We start from the raw sequence: 21,888 nt of genomic DNA on the forward strand, positions 1-21,888 counted from the left end.
ATGGAAAATGCAAGTTTTCTGTTAGTAAACCTTAGGGTAAACAGTCTTCATTTTTATTTAAATCATTCGATACATAAATATTAACAACAAAATAGAACAGACTTTTATCGTTAAAAAACATATAAATAAAAACATCCACTTTTTGGTAATGACTTCAATCACAGTAGGCCTCACTATAAACGTCACACGTGTGTGTGTCTTGGCGTTTTAAAAAGTTCTGTATGAAACATCCAAGGTTCCTCCTTGCTAGGTAACATTTTAGTAAGCTGTTAAATGTATTATGTATGTAGCACCAGTGTCAGTGGTTATTTAGGTGATAAGTTCTTCACAATTTAGCTAAGATACATATTCAGTATGAGTACTGAAGCCATAGTTTGTGAGAAGCTAGAAATATGCTTCTCTTATTAACTGACTGTATAAGTGGTACTGTCAAAAGGTAATACTGAAGTGTATAACCTTGAACATTCCCAGAAACATGGTTAAAATATACACAGACTAAGTTGGTTTAATGTATCTCTTATGATACTTTATACTCAGGACATGGATAGTACAGACTAATTGTAATTCACGTCAGACTGGGTTGCACCGATTCTGTAAATATATTCAAACTGACTGTATGAGTTATGTGTTAACTGGTTTTGTTAATGTATATTTATGCTGACTGTGTGGGTGTATATTGAGAAAATGCTCTGTATGTACATTTTGATTTATAATAGTATAGTGTGAACCACATATCTACACTGATTATATAAAGATAATATGAATTAGAATCATACTTACTAAACTGTGAAGTACACCATGCTAATGTTTGTTTTTCAGTTCTGTTTTATAAATAAGTTAAGATACTTATATACCTAAGTTGCAAACAACCGAATCCCTGAAAAGTTAATTACAGTCAATATCTTCTTTCAACACCAATAATGTTTCACATGAAACATCCATACATCTGTTCCACACTCAGGGTTTAGAGTTCAGTGAAACCTGTAAAAAGTTTACACATATTTAAACTGGTCTGTCTCTTCAAACATGTAATAAGAACAACAGTTTTATTTCTGATTAATATCAGTAAAAAAGAAACCTAAAAAGATATTAATGTTTTTATAGAATTATGTATTGGTGGTTGTGTTTCTATATACATCTCAGTATATTTGTGAAACTGCCATCTTCTATACCGAAAACTCACTTTATGGACTTCAAAATTATCTTTGGAACCATAAACACTTAAATTGGTGAATATTCAGTGTTCTTGGCATGAGGAATCAAAATTGGTTTGAAAAAGTTAAAGACTTCAAATAATTTTATCAAAATTTCTTTTTTATTCAGGTTATTTGTAAATTAGAAAGTTGAATTTTTTAAATGAGAGAATACAAGTCTCCACACTAGTATAATTATAATTTAAAATAGTGGCTTTCATTTGGTTACTATTAAACCCTATCTTGTGAGGAACCTTGATTGTGAAACCATTTTTAAATTACACATATGTAAAGCATCGTTTCAGTTTCTTTTTATTTGATATGTAGACTAATATAGAACAGTGGTTCTCAACCTTTTTTATGCCCTGCACCCCTGAAACATTTTAATATGTTCTCGCACACCTCACAGTAATTATTTATTTAAGAATGAAGGTGGTCAAAACAAATGTTATCTTACACCCCCTGGAACGCTATCTCTTATCCCTAGTTGGGAACCACCGCACTAGAGGAAATAATGTAAACTATAACAAAACAAAAGTATGGTGAATCAAGTTAATACAAATATTAATACTTAGATTCAAGGAACAGAAAACACAACTTACATCATTTGTAAACTGAAGAAAGAATATAGAATTTAAAAATTAAATTTCAACAGGCGAGTGAAATACTCAGTCCTACTGACTTATCAGCAGTAACCCACGATATCTGACTATACAAGAAACTGGATTAATGCTATATAAAAAAATAAATCATGTTGTTGTTTTTTTTACATCCGAGGAGGAAAGGAAATATGAGAGAATCCTTCTACATCCAAACAGAAAAACAAAAAATATACTTCTACAGGAACGTTTCTGGTCTGTTTTCATCATTCAGTTAAACTTGTCAGAAGCCAGGCCTAGTGCATTAAGCCTAACTGATAACAGTCGCCCTAGTAAAGAAATTTGTAAAGCCTGAAAACCTCTCTTGAAAATACTCAAATGGATACAAAAGTTTAAAGCCAGCTTGAATAGATAATAAATAAAACATATATGTACAACGTTTCAACAAGATAATATAACCATCATTCGAGCTGTCTTCAAATTTTTCTTTTGTATTCTGAAAAGTGGGTTCTTAATCATCACATTAAATAATAGAGTTGTAAGGACAGTAGCATATTATTAGCTGAAATTATGGAATTTAAAAACCTTTGTTATCCAACTGAATGATTTGTTTGTTTGTTTTGGAATTTCGCACAAAGCTACTCGAGGGCTATCTGTGCTAGCCGTCCCTAATTTAGCAGTGTAAGGCTAGAGGGAAGGCAGCTAGTCATCACCACCCACCGCCAACTCTTGGGCTACTCTTTTTACCAACGAAAAGTGGGATTGACCGTCACATTATAACGTCCCCACGGCTGGGAGGGCGAGCATGTTTAGCGCGACGCGGGCGCGAACCTCGGATTACGAGTAGCGCGCCTTACGCGCTTGGCCATGCCGGGCCCCAACTGAATGAATGAAGCAACAGATACAAAGTTTAAAGAAAACTTTCAACGAGAATAGAAAATATTAAATAATACTTACATTTTTTGTCACTTCATGTTTTTAAGCGGTAAACTTACCTTCTTTGGGAGACAGTAGTCAAGTCCAAGTTGGAAACTATTTCTTCTATGTTTTTCTGGAAGGAATGAGAGGCTAATCTGTTGTAAAGACCCCAGATACTGTTCATCATCTTGTCACTGTAATTAGGTGACGTGAACTGCAAAACTTGACACAGGTTATCGTACATGTATATTTTCATCAATAGATGTTATAAATTATTATCTAATAATTTATTATGAATAGAAACGATCATAACACTCCACAAATAATTTATTTAATTGAATTAACGGTTCATTATTGCGTCTTTATCAATACGCTTTATTTAAATAGCTATAACTCTCTAATGCATATTTATGTAACTATTTCGCAGGGGGTAGATGGATGCGTTTTTTACAGTTCCTTGTTACGATTCTTCACCATATTTGGAATGAAGGTTTTTTTTGTTTTTTTTATCCGTGAGAGGATAAATGAACACTTGCGGTTTCATATTTTGTGTTTTCGTTTTTTACGAGCGTTTTTGCGTATTTTACAATTACATATGATGGAAGCAACTTTTCATAACCTTGGATAACCCATTATTGATTAGAAATTTACATAATTTCCGACAGCTAATAATCTATAATTTATAACAACAAAAATACTCCAGTTAATATTATAAGGTCTAACGAACAAAGTGTCACGTGATGTAATTTATCTAAGATTATACAGCTCGGCAACTAACGCAAAAAGAAGATTTTGATAGAACTTAAAAAAATTTCTCCATTAACATTTGTTTGTAGTGAAATACAATAAGTTATCTGTGTTCTGTCCACCATTGATATCGAAACCCGGATTCTGGTGCTATAAGTCAGTAGACATACTGCTGAGGCGCTCTCTAGTAAGGATCAGATTTGTTAGTTTTGATAGGATTAGCTCACCAACAGACTTTTAAACATCTCTATGCACTCACAATTATAAACCTTTGTTCTTCAGGTATCGATATAAATGTTCGTTTTACAAGAATCTCATATCCCGTTAATTTATGTAACACTTTCAGAAAGTAATCGCTATAAAATTTTCACGTTTGTTATTCTTTCTGTTCTGAATCAGGTTTATTATAATATTGATCATTTTGTGCAACAAACATGTCCGAATCACGTACAAATATACTCTTCAAAAAAAGAAACGTAAAAGGCAAAATTTGAGACATATTGTTAACAAGTTTATTCCGGGTAGTTCTGTATGACATGTGTGAAACTTTGCACATTCATTGCTGAACATCCAAAGTCTGCAAAGGCGAAGTCCACGCTCACTAGGTGAAGTTTAACGTCACTCAACGTCAATAACGAGTATGCCCCCCGTGAGCATCAATAACTGCTTGGCATCTCCTGCCCATGGAAGCGATGAGATGACGAATCACATCCTGTGGAATGGCTGTCCACTCAGCCTGCAAAGCTTCTGCAAGCTGAGGTAGAGTCTGCAGTTGAGATTGTCGCCGTCGCAGACGTCGGTCCAACTCGTCCCAAAGATGTTCGATGGGGTTTAAATCTGGTGATCTGGAGGGCCAGGGAAGAACGTTGATGTTGCGGTGTCTCAAGAAAATAGTGGTGATTTGGGCTGTGTGAGGACGGGCGTTGTCATGTTGAAAAACGTCGCTGACGTTCACCATGATGGGTTGCACATGGGGCCTAAGAATCTCGTCGACGGTTGCGTACGGTCTGATCAGAAATCCTACGCAGCCCTGGTATGGTTGAGGCAGTAGACGTCGCAGTGGTGGTCCTATCCCGAAGGTGACGTAACCGGATGTTGTGATCTTGTGCGGGCGTGGTCACACAAGGTCTGCCAGATCGTGGACGGTCACGAGTTGATCCATGTTGTTGGTGACGATTCCATAGCCTTGTGATGGTGCTTGGGTAGCCATTCACAGCTGTGGCAGCATCTGATCGAGATTCGCCTGCTTCCAAGCGACCAATGCCGTTGTTGCGTTGTGCTTCAGCCAGTCTTGGCGTAACTGCATTGCGTGTCGGTGACTTAACACTGAGCTATGGAAACCGAGAACCCGTCACTTTTATAGGGATTTTGCACATGATGCACTTGCAGAACATGCAGATCTCTCAAACAAATTTATTAGACACGCATGCGTTTTGGCGAAAAATCCGATGTTTTCCTCCGTTTTCAAAGTGCACAACTTTTATTGTCATTTTGGTCTGACAATCAGTGCCTTAACACGTGTAACATCACATACTCTGAGCTTGTAACGTTATTACATATATTCTCTTTAAAATAACAAAAATATCCCTTTTGCGTTTCTTTTTTTGAAGAGTATATACCGATGACTGTGTACAAGGAGTGTGACAGAATGACCTACAAATACCATTTTCTGTTCTTAAGAGAAAGAAAACGTAAGAATTTATTTTTTATCTTTTTAAAACATGATTTTACATTTTATGTCTCGGATCTTGGAGAAAATGGAAAATTACCCAATAATTTTGTTGTTAGGTAATGACTATCAGCTGTTCGGTAAGAATCGCTTTCGTAAACACTTACTAATTATATAGCTGAAGTTTTATGTTTATTCCTTGCAATTTGTGCGTGTTTGATTTTAGAAACTTTTAATTTCAAAATTACTTAAATAACAACCTCATGCACCATTGTCAAAGCCCTAAGAGTAGTATTATAGCGGTCCGGCATGGCCAAGCGTGTTAAGGCGTGCGACTCGTAATCTGAGGGTCGCGGGTTCGAATCCCTGTCACACCAAACATGCTCGCCCTCCCAGCCGTGGGGGGCGTTATAATGTTTCGATCAATCCCACTCTTCGTTGGTAAAAGAGTAGCCCAAGGGTTGGTGGTGATGACTAGCTGCCTTCCCTCTGGTCTTACACTGCTAAATTAGGGACGGCTAGCACAGATAGCCCTCGTGTAGCTTTAATATAAGAGTAATACTGGTGTTTATAGCAAGTACAGTTAATTACAATCATGCTTCACTAGCTTAAAAAGTCCCCCACTGGTACAGCGATAAATCTACGTATTTACAACGCTAAAATCAGGGGTTTGATTCCCCGCGGTGTTTGCTATAAGAAAAACACATACACGCGCGCTAGCTTAAAAAAAAGTGCTCACAACTAAATAAATATTATTATGGCGTTCGTTCGTCGGCGGCCTTTTTTATCATTACCTGATGAAAATAATTCGAAGTCTGGTCCACGTAAACCATGGTATAGTGAACTTATTTATTTCCTTTTTTAATGTTTCGACAAATGTAAACATTAGTACACTGTCGTGGCTTGTTGTAGGCCAACGTTACATATTACGTTAATTAATGCAAAGCGAATATCAGCTCACTCGTACAAAGCAACTCATATGCTTTAGCAAAGACAGGCTCAAATACTACCCTAAAACACCATGACTGATTCAATTATCTATCTTAACAACATTCTACACACTTCAGAACTGTCTTATATTTATAATACAGCTTCGGCCATGCCAGAACACCTTGGGTTGTTTAAAACTTTCTAGTTGTTCTACGCTCTCTTTCAACGCCCTCTAGTTAATTAACAAATTACAACATAAAAAAACAGCTTATAACAATATCGTAACGTTATCAGTACTAAAAACGTTAGATTAGATTGTAATAATTAAATATACATTTCATGTTTCTTTTAAATTTGAAACATTAATTATTTCCCATCAGATAGCGCTAGTTATGTTCTGGATATAAGGTTCAGCTCATCTATTGAGAAAAGGGGAGGTAGTCCAGAGCTAGTCACCGAGCAAGTCAGACGTGCCAATATGCTATTCAGAACGAAACGTTCATCCTCGCCAGTCAGGCCGTTAGTTCCGCCTGTAATCGTCGACGGCTTACCGCCGAACCTCACGCCGTACCAAGTCGCCACGTTTATCGCCCGAGCCAAGCCTGGGGCGACCATCGAACCGTCCAGGACCCGTATTTTACGCCGGGGAGGAATCCTCATCCAACCAGCCACTACTGCAGACCAAACCTATTTGTGCCAGCCATGGAACACTGAATTGAAAGTGAGCTGTTCCCCTACTAAAAGGCCAGCCAATCTTTATACTGTATTCCTCAGGGGCGTCGACCCATCAATTCAACCAGAAGAAATTAGACAAACCATAGAACCCCAAATTCAAGCCAAGGTATACGCAGTTCATCGAATTTATTCTAAGAACAGTAATCATCCCACACACTTCATGAAGATAGTGACAACATCGAAGTACAGTGCCGACTGTATTTTACGAGATGGCTGTTATTATCATATATTTCATTTTAGAGCCGAACGCCCACATCGACGACCACTCAACAATGGTTCAAACCAAGCACCCAGATATCGCAAACAACCAACGGAAATCTTCAAACATGAAAATACCAAAATTCCGCCGAGTCAAGACCGTATTAAAAGAAACATGAAGACGGATTCAGACAACCCAACTCAGAAGACGACAACACCCATCGTTAGCAACACGCCAAGTTCCAGCAGTTCAAGAAAGAAAAAGGACAGTTCCTGCCAGACTTCAATCCTAGTTCCACAGAATTTAACAACCAGCCAGACTCAAACCATTACGAAGATAACCATCTTCGACAGCACAAACTGAAAAACAATCTACCTCCACGCAGAAAACTCAAACCAAAATCTCGAGAAGAAACAAAGCATCACAGACCAGCGAAGAACAACTCACCGAAGAACAGCCAGTAGTTCCACCACCAAGACCACGTTTCTCAGTTGCACCAATGGGCTTCAAGTGTGGAAACAAGTTCATAATGAAGTTACCACCCGATCTACAAGACTGCAGCTAACAGTTTCCAAGTATACCACCAACATAGTTCATCAGTTTTTGTGTTTTTTTTTTCTTTTTTCTTCCCAGCTACTTCCGGGCACGGTCTGGGTAAATTATTCGGCGCCCAGGCCGTGAAAGTGGGTTTTCTCGGGGTACTCCCGTTTCCCCCCACAGCAAAATCTCTGGCATCGGACCTGTAAGTCCCAGCCTCATTCGGAAAAGGGCCGTTTACCCAGTCAAGGGTATCTAATCAATTACAGTAAATTTTAAAAACCAATTCGCCAGCCGCCAGGGTTCTCCATCCTCGAGCCAAGGTCTGGCTCACTTCACTTTCGCTGCTTTCGTTCAGTTCTCCCGTCCTTCCTCTCACTCACAAATATTTTTGAAATGTTAAAAATAAAGTAAAAATTCCATGGATATTTTAAAACATTTCTCACGTAAGGGGACGAAGAGGAACTACAAAGTTCCTGAACACCCCAGTTGGAGAGAGAACTCTTCTGATTTCTCTCTCTCTAAACTGAACCCCTGCCACGTTAGTTTAGTTTAGTTTTTTGAGAAAAGGAAGCGAAAACTGTCTGAACACTATCTAATATGACACATACACTTCCCTTGTTGGGTCTTAAGTCTTAAAAACCAGAAAGAGTCAGGTGCGTCCAAACAATTTCTCTATCATTGCAGATCATAATGGTCTCGGTAAAGTGGTCGCAGTTACAAGATAATGTTAAAATAATCACTGCATGAGATCAGAGTAACCCGCGCTTTTGTGACCCCTTTCAGGTCAATGTCCGTGTAAGTATTTCTCATAATATTTGGTGTATATAGAAACAGTTCTCTTTATCTCGTTATTACAAAATCCTGTATTTAGAGAGCTGTTCCACTGTCATTACTTTTTTAATTCCTTGAGAACACTGTCAAAGATTCCAGTACGACACATATCAGGAATAATAATTTTGAAATAAACGCAATATCCCAATTTGCTCGTAGAGGGAGTTGCATCTAGTAGGAGAAGAAATAAAACTCTCCAGGTCGTCAAGAAACGAAATTCTTCCAGGAGCAAACAGAAATAAACCTTCATTAATCATGGAACACGGAACGTTAGAACAATGTGGAGGGTGGGGGTAATTAGGAAGTACCAAGAAATAAACTATGCACATCCAAATGGACATTTTGGGACTCTGTGATGTACAGCAGATGGGTGAAAGATTTCGACAGTGATGGTGTAAGAGTTATCTATGCTGGAGTGTAAGAAAGCCATGGAGGAGAAGGTGGAGTGCCTGATAAGACGACAGCAAAGGATATATGTAGGAAAACGTTCTGATCATTCAGGTCTAATGCCCACATCTATCCACAATGAGAAGGTGATAAATATAGTTTGATGCAGAAAATGGAAATAGTTACATGATTATTTTTGGTGATTGTAATGTAGCTGTAGGAAAAGGAAGATATGGTAAAGATTGTAATGTAGCTGTAGGAAAAGGAAGATATGGTAAAGATTGTAATGTAGCTGTAGGAAAAGGAAGAGATGGTAAAGATTATAATGTAGCTGTAGGAAAAGGAAGAGATGGAAAGATTGTAATGTAGCTATAGGAAAAAGAAAGAGATGGTAAAGATTGTAATGTAGCTGTAGGAAAAAGAAGAGAAAGTAAAGATTATAATGTAGCTATAGGAAAAGAAAGAGATGTAAAAGATAATGTAGGAAAAGGAGGAAGAGATGGTAAAGATTAATAATGTAGCTGCTAGGAAAAAGGAAGAGATATGTTAAAGATGTAATGTAGCTATAGGAAAAAGGAAGAGATGGTAAAGATGTAATGTAGCTATAGGAAAAAGGAAGAGATAATGTAAAGATTAATAATGTAGCTATATAATAAAGATTATAATGTAGCTATGGGAAGATGGTAAAGATAATAATAGCTAATAGGAAAAGAAAAAAGATTAAAGATGTAATGTAGCTATAGGAAAAAGGAAGAAGATAGTAAAGATTATAATGTAGCTGTAGGAAAAAATGATAAGGTTAAGAGATAATTAAAGATTAATATGTAAGGAATAGGAAAAAGGAAAAAGGAAGATATAGTATTAAAGATTGTAATGTAGCTATAGGAAAAAGGAAGATATGGTAAAGATTAATAATGTAGCTATAGGAAAAAGAGGAAGAGATAAAGTAAAGATTATAATGTAGCTATAGGAAAAGGAAGAGATCAGGTTAAAAGATGTAATGTAGCTATAGGAAAAGGAGGAAGAGATGGTAAAGGTTATGTAATATAGCTATAGGAAAAGGAAAAGAGATGAGTAAAGGTTAATGTAGCTATAGAGGAAAAAAGGAAACTATATGGAAAAAAGATGGTAAAGATATAGGAAAAGGAAATAGAGAATGTAAATAATGATATCTAGCTAGGAAAAGAGGAAGATAAAATGTAACTAGGAAAAGGTTAATAATGTAGCTATAGGAAAAGGGAAAGAGAAGAAAGCGAAAGATAAAGGTTAATAATGTAGCTATAGGAAAAGGAAGAGATGGTAGAAAGATTGGAATGTAGCTGGAAAAAAAGGAAAAGATGTCAGGATTAATAATGTAATATAGGAAAAGGAAGGAAAAGAGATGGTAAAAAAAGGAATCATTAAAGGTAATGTAGCTATAGGAGGAAAAGAGGAATAATATAGCTAGGAAAAGATAAGAGATCGTAAAGGGAATTAATAATGTAGCTAGGAAAAAGGAAGAGATGGTAAAGATTAAGGCTAATGTAAGCTATAGGAAAAGGGAAGAGATAAGATAAAAGATTATAATGTAGCTATAGGAAAAAGGAAGAGATGAGTAAAGGTTAATAATATAAGCTATAGGAAAAGGAAGAGATAAATTAAAGATTATAATGTAGCTATAGGAAAAAGATAAGTAAAGAGATATAGCTAAAAGGAAAAGATGGAATGTAATATAACTATAGGAAAAAGGAAAAGAGATGAATAGTAAGGATTATGTGGAATGTAGCTATAGGAAAAAGGAAAGAGATGGAAAAGGTTATGTAGCTATAGGAAAAGGAAGAGATGGTAAAGGTTAAGAATGGAAAGGAGGAAGAGGAAAAGTAGATAGGAAAAGAAAATAATGAATGTAGTAGGAAAAGGAAGAAGATATTAAAGATGTAATGTAGCTATAGGAAAAAAGAAGAGATAAGGTAAAGGTTATGGAATATAGCTATAGGAAAAGGAAGAGATGGTAAAGATGGAATGTAGCTATAGGAAAAGGAAGAGATGATAAGGAAAGGTTATGTAATGTAGCTATAGGAAAAAGGAAAGAGATAATTAAAGGTTATAATAGCTATAGGAAAAGGAAAGAGATAAGTAAGGTTATGTGTAGCTATAGGAAAAAAGGAAAAGAGATGGAAGGTAAAGGATGTATATAATATAGGAAAAAAAAGAAAGAAGATGGTAAGGGAAAAGGATAAAGATAATGTAGCTATAGGAAAAGGAAGAGATGGTAAAATGGAATGTAGCTAGGAAAAAGGAAGATATAATTAAGAGGTTATGTAATATAGCTAGGAAAAAGGAAGAGATATAAGTAAAAGATGGAATATAGCTATAGGAAAAGGAAGAATAAAGGTTATAATATAGCTATAGGAAAAAAGGAAAAGAGAAAGGTAAAGGTTATAATGTAGCTATAGGAAAAAGGAAAAGATAAAATAAAGGTTATGTAGCTATAAAAGGAAAAGGAAAAGATAATATAAAGATGGAATGAATAGCTATGGAAAGGAAGAAGAAAGATGAAATAAAGATGGAATGTAGCTATGGGAAAAGGAAAGATGTAAGAAGAGATGGTAGATAAGAAAAAGATGGAATGTAGCTATAGGAAAAAGGAAGAAGATAAAAGATGGAATGTAACTATGGAAAGGAAAAAGGAAAGATGGTAAAGATTGTAATGTAGCTGTAGGAGAAAAAAGAATGGTAAAGATGGAATGTAGCTGTAGGAAAAGGAAGAGATGGTAAAGATTGTAATGTAGCTGTAGGAAAAGGAAGAGATGGTAAAGATTGTAATGTAGCTGTAGGAAAAGGAAGAGATGGTAAAGATTGGAATGTAGCTGTAGGAAAAGGAAGAGATGGTAAAGATAATGGTGGTTACAGTCAGGGAACTAGAAATGAAAAACGTGAAAAACTGTTTGAATTTTGGTTTCTTTTGAATTTCGCGCAAAACTACACGAGGACTATCTGCTCTACCCGTCCCAAATATAGCAGTGTAAGATTAGAGAGAAGACAACTAGTCATCACCACCCATTGCCAACTCTTGGGCTACTCATTTACCAACGAATAGTGGGATTAAGTGTCACATTATAATGTCTTCACGGCTGAAATGGAAAGCATGTTTGGTGTGAAGGGATTCGAACCCGCAACTCTCAGATTACGAGTCGAACGCCTTAATCCATCTGGCCATGCAGGGCCAGACAGAAAGAAGGAACAATCATGGAACAGGTTAAATATGCAGTGATGAAATAAAAATGGGCAATGAACGAGTTCTCTGTTGTTTATAACATTAGGGATAAAGACAAGTGAAGGAGTGAGAAGAAAGGAAAACTGTTTATGTAAAGGAATGAAAAAACTGTTTATGTAAAGGAATGAAAAAACTGTTTATGTAAAGGAATGAAAAAACTGTTTATGAAGAGGAATGAAAAAACTGTTTATGTAAAGGAATGAAAAAACTGTTTATGTAAAGGAATGAAAAACTGTTTATGTAAAGGAATGAAAAAACTGTTTATGTAAAGGAATGAAAAAACTGTTTATGTAAAGGAATGAAAAAAACTGTTTATGTAAAGGAATGAAAAAAATGTTTATGTAAAGGAATGAAAAAAATGTTTATGTAAAGGAATGAAAAAAATGTTTATGTAAAGGAATGAAAAAAATGTTTATGTAAAGGAATGAAAAAACTGTTTATGAAAGGAATGAAAAAACTGTTTATGTAAAGGAATGAAAAAAACTGTTTATGTAAAGGAATGAAAAAAACTGTTTATGTAAAGGAATGAAAAAAAACTGTTTATGTAAAGGAATGAAAAAAAACTGTTTATGTAAAGGAATGAAAAAATGTTTATGTAAAGGAATGAAAAAATGTTTATGTAAAGGAATGAAAAAAATGTTTATGTAAAGGAATGAAAAAAATGTTTATGTAAAGGAATGAAAAAACTGTTTATGTAAAGGAATGAAAAAACTGTTTATGTAAAGGAGTGAAAACTGTTTATGTAAAGGAGCGAAAACTGTTTATGTAAAGGAGCGAAAACTGTTTATGTAAAGGAGCGAAAACTGTTTATGTAAAGGAGAGAAAACTGTTTATGTAAAGGAGTGAAAAACTGTTTATGTAAAGGAGTGAAAAACTGTTTATGTAAAGGAGTGAAAAACTGTTTATGTAAAGGAGTGAAAAACTGTTTATGTAAAGGAGTGAAAAAACTGTTTATGTAAAGGAGTGAAAAAACTGTTTATGTAAAGGAATGAAAACTGTTTATGTAAAGGAATGAAAAACTGTTTATTTAATAAAAAAAATGAATCCAGAGAGAAGAACAATGAAATGAGAATAAAAACAATTCAAACAAAATACAATATGGTGGTAAGGGAATTCTGGCAGTTAAAGCAATACAGAAAAAAAAGATTAAATTTACTGTATAAAACAGTGAAACAAATTACGACAACCTAACTCAAGAAGAAAAGAAAGGCAGAAAGAGTACGTTGAAAAGTATTGAAAAGTTAGACAGACTTGAAATAGAAAAGGAAGAAAGGGTGGACTAAAACATAAAGATTCTGTTAGGCTTAAGATTTAAATTACTACATCGTTTAAAGGTATGAAGACAGGGATGGCAGAAGGTATTGACGAAATTCATTGAAAAAGTACAAAATTATTTGAAGAAGGAACAATAAGTGAATCCATCGCACTCTGCAACAAAATGTACCAAAGAAATGTATAATCATCAGACTTTATGAAATCGGTAGTGATAACAATTTCAAACAAATCAATCGAAACTGACCTCCAAAATTTCAGAATAATTAATCTGAAAACATATATATCACAATTATTTTAAAAACAAAGCAAAGACATACATAGTGAAAATCGATTTAGGCTTTGGAAATGACGTAAAACAAGAGTAATGTATACTATTTATGGAATGAGATTTAGGCTTTCACAGAGATGTATTTATCTATTTCATAAATTTTGAAGAACCACTTGAAAGAGTAAACTGGAATATTTTGTTCAATGTACTCAGAATTGTTGGTATGGACTGGAAAATAGAAGACTGATTGTGGCTTTTCACACGAGTCAGACAGCAACAGTAAGAATAGGTGAAGATGAATTAGACATTAAAGTAACCAGAAGAGGTGTAAGTACATATTGTCATCAACACTTTTTACTTCTAAGTAGAGATAATGGTGAAGGAACAATGAGAAAACATTGACTGAAGGAATAATTATTGGAGGACAAAGTGTAATATCTTACATGTTTACACATGAAAAAGCAGTGCTGATTAATGTAGAATAAGGGTTACGAATTTCAGTTACGAAACTAAACGAAGCAACAAAATATTATGCAATGAAAATGAACGTGAAAAAGGCTGAAGTGATACGGGTGGCAAGAAAAGGAGGTACGATCCTTAACATTCCTGTCAAAGGTAAAAGTTGAAAGAGGACAAAAAGTTTTACTACATAAGTAGCCTTATGACATCACAGGGTTGGTGTTCTAAAGAAATGAGAATTGTAACTGTGATGGTTAAAAAAACCTCCAGAATATAAAAATAAAATACTAATAAATGTTTTGAGAGAAAACTGAAGATCTAACTGAAAATGAATTACATATGAAGAATGGTAGTGTATACATGTGGACGATATGTAAAGAAGACATGAAGAGACTAGAAGGTTTAGAAGTGCGGATTTAGTCAATATTTGTGAACATATATATTAGGAATGTGTTGTGAGGAATGGCCTCATGAAGGAGATGACAGGAGGAATGATCTCTGGGAGAAGATCAAAAAGAAGAAAAGGATGATAAAGTCAGATGATGTCCAACAGTTCCCTGGTGTGACAGTAGTACGTTTATAGATTTACCATGGGTGTGACAGTAGTAAGTCTACAGATTTACCATGGGTGTGACAGTAGTAAGTCTATAGATTTACCATGGGTGTGACAGTAGTAAGTCTACAGATTTACAATGGGTGTGACGGTAGTAAGTCTACGAATTTACAATGGGCGTGACAGTAGTAAGTATACAGATTTACAATGGGTGTGACGGTAGTAAGTCTACGAATTCACAATGGGCGTGACAGTAGTAAGTATACAGATTTACAATGGGTGTGACGGTAGTAAGTCTACGAATTTACAATGGGCGTGACAGTAGTAAGTATACAGATTTACAATGGGTGTGACGGTAGTAAGTCTACGAATTTACAATGGGCGTGACAGTAGTAAGTTTACAGATTTACAATGGGTGTGACGGTAGTAAGTCTACGAATTTACAATGCTAAACTTATCCATGGTGGACATAGCAGATAGTTTAATGTGGTTTTGCTTACTGAACAACATTGACCGATGGTCAACAAGTGAGGACTTGCTGGCAGCTGAAGAAAGAGCTAACTTATGTAATGAACTGTGATTGGACCGATCTAATGACAAAACACTCGGTGCTGATGAGCTCCGGGTTTTTGACATCTGACAAAGAAAGCATGTAACCACGATTGTTTAAAAATAACTTAAGAAACGTTAATTTAAAACTACATAACTTAGGACCAAGTCACATACCATTATTTAAACTTTGATCATTCCAGTCGAGTTCTTTTGGTTCATTTTCAGAGAAAGTGGTTTGTTTATTTTTTTGATGTTTTAAACATTCTCGGATCTTTTTCACATTATGAACTGCATAAGGTATGGCAGCCATTGTATCTAAAAAAGAACATATGCTTGAATCTTATTTTAAAAATATACAGTTTTCAAATAATTTACTTAAACAAAAGGTTACAAAACAAACAAAAATACAAATCCATTGTGCCACAAAGCGATGTACAATTCTGCAGATAGAATCTGGTGATACTTGAGTTAGGTATTGTTAGATGAGATTCATCGTTTTAGCCCAGCTTAAATAGGTTGTGATTGTTAAAATGATATGTCTTTACATGTTTCAGTTTAAGCTAAAAACGTTTCTAAAGTAATCAGTTGATATTTGCAGAAACGTTTCGCTTGCCTGAAAAATAGTTGTACTGATTTCAAAGTAACACTAAATCTCTACCAACTGTGTTGATTTAAAATGGAGTAATAAGGTTGGACACAAAGTATAACACATAGTGTACAATATTTACCATACACTAAATACAAACACAGTGTTTGAATGAGCGTAATGTACTACTGCTTTGGCTAAATATCTTCAGTGATTGGCTATTTAGGATTCTGATTCAGACTAGGCTAACTAAATGCAACATACTTTAACTTGCAAATAACCTCACATTTACCAAGGACGACCAGCACTAGTCACATGAATGGCCACTCTCATCAGAACAGCAGTAGAGATGTCATCTAACAATTTTGAGGGAGACTATTATAGACATTCTTACACAATATGCAGTATTGAACAATACCCATCATGGGTGGAACAGGCGTTGTACAGTTCGAGAACAACAAAGGAGCAATGGTAGGTAGAAAGAAAGCAGTTTGATGGTCTTCCAGACCGCGTGCATATCTATAGAACAAATAATAGAAGGTAGAAATGCTTTATATGCTCATATACCATATTCGTGTTTTCCTTAATTCAGGACTGTTTACAATATAACAATTAACTTTCACCTTGAAACCAATAAATTTGAAACTCTCACTCCGATCAAGGAGTTTAGTAACCATCTCTCTCTCCTGAAACATTTACTTACCACAAATACATCACAGCCCCAAAACAAATAAAACCCTTATATAATCAAAAATCTTTTAATTACGAAGTATAGTACAGAATTAATATAAACTTATTTATGAACAAGGAACAAAATACATAACAGAAATGTCTTTAACATAGAAATGATACGTGAATAGAAAAAAGAGACCCTTTAAAAGAGATGTAAGCACAGACTAACATAATGATACATGAATAGAAAAAGAGACCCTTTAAAAGAGATGTAAGCACAGACTAACATAATGATACGTGAATAGAAACAGAGACCCTTTAAAAGAGATGTAAGCACAAACTAACATAATGATACGTGAATAGAAAAAAAAGACCCTTTAAAAGAGATGTAAGCACAGACTAACATAATGATACGTGAATAGAAAAAAAGAGACCCTTTAAAAGAGATGTAAGCACAGACTAACATAATGATACGTGAATAGAAAAAGAGACCCTTTAAAAGAGATGTAAGCACAGACTAACATAATGATACGTGAATAGAAAAAGAGACCCTTTAAAAGAGATGTAAGCACAGACTAACATAATGATACATGAATAGAAAAAGAGACCCTTTAAAAGAGATGTAAGCACAGACTAACATAATGATACGTGAATAGAAAAAGAGACCCTTTAAAAGAGATGTAAGCACAGACTAACATAATGATACGTGAATAGAAAAAAAGACCCTTTAAAAGAGATGTAAGCACAGACTAACATAATGATACGTGAATAGAAAAAGAGACCCTTTAAAAGAGATGTAAGCACAGACTAACATAATGATACGTGAATAGAAAAAAGAGACCCTTTAAAAGAGATGTAAGCACAGACTAACATAATGATACATGAATAGAAAAAGAGACCCTTTAAAAGAGATGTAAGCACAGACTAACATAATGATACGTGAATAGAAACAGAGACCCTTTAAAAGAGATGTAAGCACAAACTAACATAATGATACGTGAATAGAAAAAAAAGACCCTTTAAAAGAGATGTAAGCACAGACTAACATAATGATACGTGAATAGAAAAAGAGACCCTTTAAAAGAGATGTAAGCACAGACTAACATAATGATACGTGAATAGAAAAAGAGACCCTTTAAAAGAGATGTAAGCACAAACTAACATAATGATACGTGAATAGAAAAAAAGAGACCCTTTAAAAGAGATGTAAGCACAGACTAACATAATGATACGTGAATAGAAAAAAGAGACCCTTCAAAATAGGTGTAAGCACAGACTAACATAATGATACGTGAATAGAAAAAAAAGAGACCCTTTAAAAGAGATGTAAGATCACAGTAATAGTGATTACCGGGTCTGTGTTAGAGGATAAGTAAAACCCTGTAACATATATAACAGATGACAAAATATCCTCTAACTCAGATCACAGTAATACTGATTACCGGGTTTGTGTTAGAGGATAAGTAAAACCCTGTAACATATATAACAGATGACAAAATAACCTCTAACTCAGATCACAGTACTACTGATTACCGGGTCTGTGTTAGAGGATAAGTAAAACCCTGTAACATATATAACAGATGACAAAATATCCTCTAGCTCAGATCACAGTAATACTGATTACCGGGTCTGTGTTAGAGGATAAGTAAAACCCTGTAACATATATAACAGATGACAAAATATCCTCTAACTCAGATCACAGTAATACTGATTACCGGGTCTGTGTTAGAGGATAAGTAAAACCCTGTAACATATATAACAGATGACAAAATATCCTCTAACTCAGATCACAGTAATACTGATTACCGGGTCTGTGTTAGAGGATAAGTAAAACCCTGTAACATATATAACAGATGACAAAATATCCTCTAACTCAGATCACAGTAATACTGATTACCGGGTCTGTGTTAGAGGATAAGTAAAACCCTGTAACATATATAACAGATGACAAAATATCCTCTAACTCAGATCACAGTAATACTGATTACCGGGTCTGTGTTAGAGGATAAGTAAAACCCTGTAACATATATAACAGATGACAAAATATCCTCTAACTCAGATCACAGTAATACTGATTTCCGGGTCTGTGTTAGAGGATAAGTAAAACCCTGTAACATATATAACAGATGACAAAATAACCTCTAACTCAGATCACAGTGATACTGATTTCCGGGTCTGTGTTAGAGGATAAGTAAAACCCTGTAACATATATAACAGATGACAAAATATCCTCTAACTCAGATCACAGTACTACTGATTACCGGGTCTGTGTTAGAGGATAAGTAAAACCCTGTAACATATATAACAGATGACAAAATATCCTCTAACTCAGATCACAGTAATACTGATTCCCGGGTCTGTGTTAGAGAATAAGTAAAACCCTGTAACATATATAACACAGGGAATCACAATACAAATACAAATTTTGTTATATCTTAGAAAACATAGTACATTGTATGTGTGTATATACACAAAACTCGTTATAGGAACTGAATATAAGCCATATTGTAAGTCTCTCTTTTGAATGACTATACCACAGTATACCCTCAGAAATAATGATGAAACGTAGAATGAAAGAAATCATATAACAAGAAAAGCATATTTACATATGCTCCTGTAGCACTTTAATTGAGTTTCAAGAATAATAAAACACTATAAATATATATTCACTCAATGGTAAATACGAGGTCAAACTGCCCTCACTCAATCTTGAAACTCCAAACCAGTAACTAGCCTACGACTGGTAGCCAAATTGTTGCAGGTGATGTCTCTGACTTAAGTCAAAGTTTCCTGAGGCCGTGGCTGTTCTGCACATAACTGGTAAACTACTTACAGTTGGGAAGACAAAGTGCTCCATCGATGCAACTAGTCTTCCTCGTGACTGTATAAGAACTAAGATACTGTCCACTTTCAGTTTATCTCTAACAATGGTGTCTTGATACTGAAACCTGCTGTAAAGTCAGTTGTACAAATACACTAGTGAGTGAGTCATTTTGAGTGGTGATGGTTTAAATTCCAACGAGATAGAGGTTCTTTCTTTCACCTGACACTTTGTTTAGTTTTGTTTGTGTCAGACTGGATCACTGATATGTGACGGTTGGTTACTCTACCAGTAGTGATTATTAAAGTCTCTAAGACTGTGGCATAATATTTGTCCCTCAACTTTGAAACACATTCCTGGAACCAATACTACCATCCAGTCGACTTTAGCTCAAGAACCATCTTTCTTGGCTTTTAAATGTAATGGTTCCATTGGAGAGGGGTATATATATCTGACGATATTTTGTCAAAGTAGTTCTACACTGGATAATGAATAGATGGATGTTGTACACTGGATAATGAATAGATGGATGTTGTACACTGGATAATGAATAGATGGATGTTGTACACTGGATAATGAATAGATGGATGTTGTACAATGACAATGAATAGATGGATGTTGTACACTGGATAATGAATAGATGGATGTTGTACACTGGATAATGAATAGATGGATGTTGTACAATGACAATGAATAGATGGATGTTGTACACTGGATAATGAATAGATGGATGTTGTACAATGACAATGAATAGATGGATGTTGTTGTTTCGACAGCTTCTTCAAAAGTAAAGTGTTGAAAACGTCCACAGTTGTTGTGCTTGTCTGCAAAATGGGTATCTACAAGACTGATTTGGTTTCCTTTGGCTAGTCAAAATTTTACATGGGCTGCCTGACCCCTGGAGATTTCAGAGGTAGCCAAACAACAGTGACTGCAAAGTTTTCTATTAAATATACCAATAAATAACACATCTTCATCTATAGACATCGCCACATCGATTGTGAGGGTATTTCTTGGCTCCTGGGGACTACCCTCAAATATTTTTTTCCTCAATGAGGAGAATGCTTTAAGCACATTGTTGTTCATCATGGTAGTTACAAATGCTTTAAGCACACTGTTGTTCATCATGGTAGTTACGAATGCTTTAAGCACACTGTTGTTTATCATGGTAGTTACTTCCTTCCACTGTAATCTGTGAAATAAAAAGGGCTTCAGTATATAATACGGAGATCATCACTGATTCACAGAAGACCTAATGGCCAATTTGGTTCACAATGTGATCCTAAATAGTAAAAGCCTAGACTGATAACGCAAAGTTAGTGAAATTCAATTAGTCAAAAAGTCAGCTAGGTGTACGTTGAATGGGGACCATAGCTGTCATGTTACGACCATTATTTCTCTCCAGAAACAACCTTTATAGACAGAATAATTTACAGACTACCTAGATAAAGTAACATGCTCTGATCATTAATATCTCTAGCAACTGTGAACTTCGTTGGGTCTCCACGTGTCTAGTACTGGGTCTTCACGTGACTAGTACTGGGTCTCCACGTGACTAGTACTGGGTCTCCACGTGACTAGTACTGGATCATCACGTGACTAGTACTGGGTCTTCACATGACTAGTAATGGGTCTTTATGTGACTAGTACTGGGTCTTCACATGACTAGTAGTGGGTCTCCACGTGACTAGTGCTGGGACTCCACGTGTCTAGTACTGGGTCTTCACGTGACTAGCACTGGGTCTCCACGTGACTAGTACTGGGTCTTCATGTGACTAGTACTGGATCATCACGTGACTAGTACTGGGTCTTCACATGACTAGTAATGGGTCTTTATGTGACTAGTACTGGGTCTTCACATGACTAGTAATGGGTCTCCACGTGACTAGTGCTGGGACTCCACGTGACTAGTACTGGGTTTTCACGTGACTAGTACTGATCTTTATGTGACTAGTACTGATCTTCATGTGACTAGTACTGGGTCTCCACGTGACTAGTACTGATCTCCACGTGACTAGTACTGATCTCCACGTGACTAGTACTGGGTCTTCACATGACTAGTAATGGGTCTTCACTGACTAGTAATGGGTGTTCACGTGACTAGTACTGGGTCTCCACGTGACTAGTACCCCGTTAGGTTTACCGCCCTTGTGTGTCATTCCTGTAACAATGGACAACATGCTTACACCTCCAGTTTATTCCACTACTGCCTGGTTGTTATGCAGACATCAGCCATGAAAATGGTAGAGACAGTAAAGCTAAATCCAACACATATTTATTAAATTAGGTTAAGTAATGCTAACCTTTATGATTCACCGACATTTTCATTATTTTTCCTTAGGGAAATTATATTTATAAATTTAATACTAACAACGGTGTTGCTTAGATAGTTTCACTTATAGCCTAAATATTCATGCATCTTGTACTGAAACAATGTTAAGAAAATATTTACAAATCCGTGCGCTTTAATAAATAGTTCAGAGTCGAAATTGAAACATTATCTCAAGAGTATTAATGAAAATAATATGAACATTGAATCTTTACAGGTCAGTAATTACAACTAACTTGATATCACTAAGTCTTAACATTAGTTCAAATACTTATTTCTCTTCATAAATGGCTTAACTGACTTGTTTCTCGTGCAACTGATCTATTCGCAGGGACGTAGATTTCTTACACCCGATGGGGGGGGGATGAT

General features: G+C 35.4%; 1 long non-coding RNA gene across 1 annotated transcript; it reads right to left on the bottom strand.

The window, feature by feature from the left end:
- Window positions 1–25: 25 nt before the first annotated feature.
- On the bottom strand, window positions 26–15,422 carry LOC143246718 (uncharacterized). Its single transcript, XR_013026106.1, has 3 exons — window positions 15,286–15,422; window positions 2,788–2,932; window positions 26–981 (listed from the first exon to the last, which is right to left on the bottom strand). It is a non-coding gene; the product is annotated as an uncharacterized LOC143246718 (long non-coding RNA).
- Between the last annotated feature and the right edge of the window lie 6,466 nt (window positions 15,423–21,888).

The sequence above is a fragment of the Tachypleus tridentatus genome, chromosome 3 (genome assembly GCF_004210375.1).
Source record: "Tachypleus tridentatus isolate NWPU-2018 chromosome 3, ASM421037v1, whole genome shotgun sequence".
In the NCBI taxonomy this organism is placed as follows: domain Eukaryota; kingdom Metazoa; phylum Arthropoda; class Merostomata; order Xiphosura; family Limulidae; genus Tachypleus; species Tachypleus tridentatus.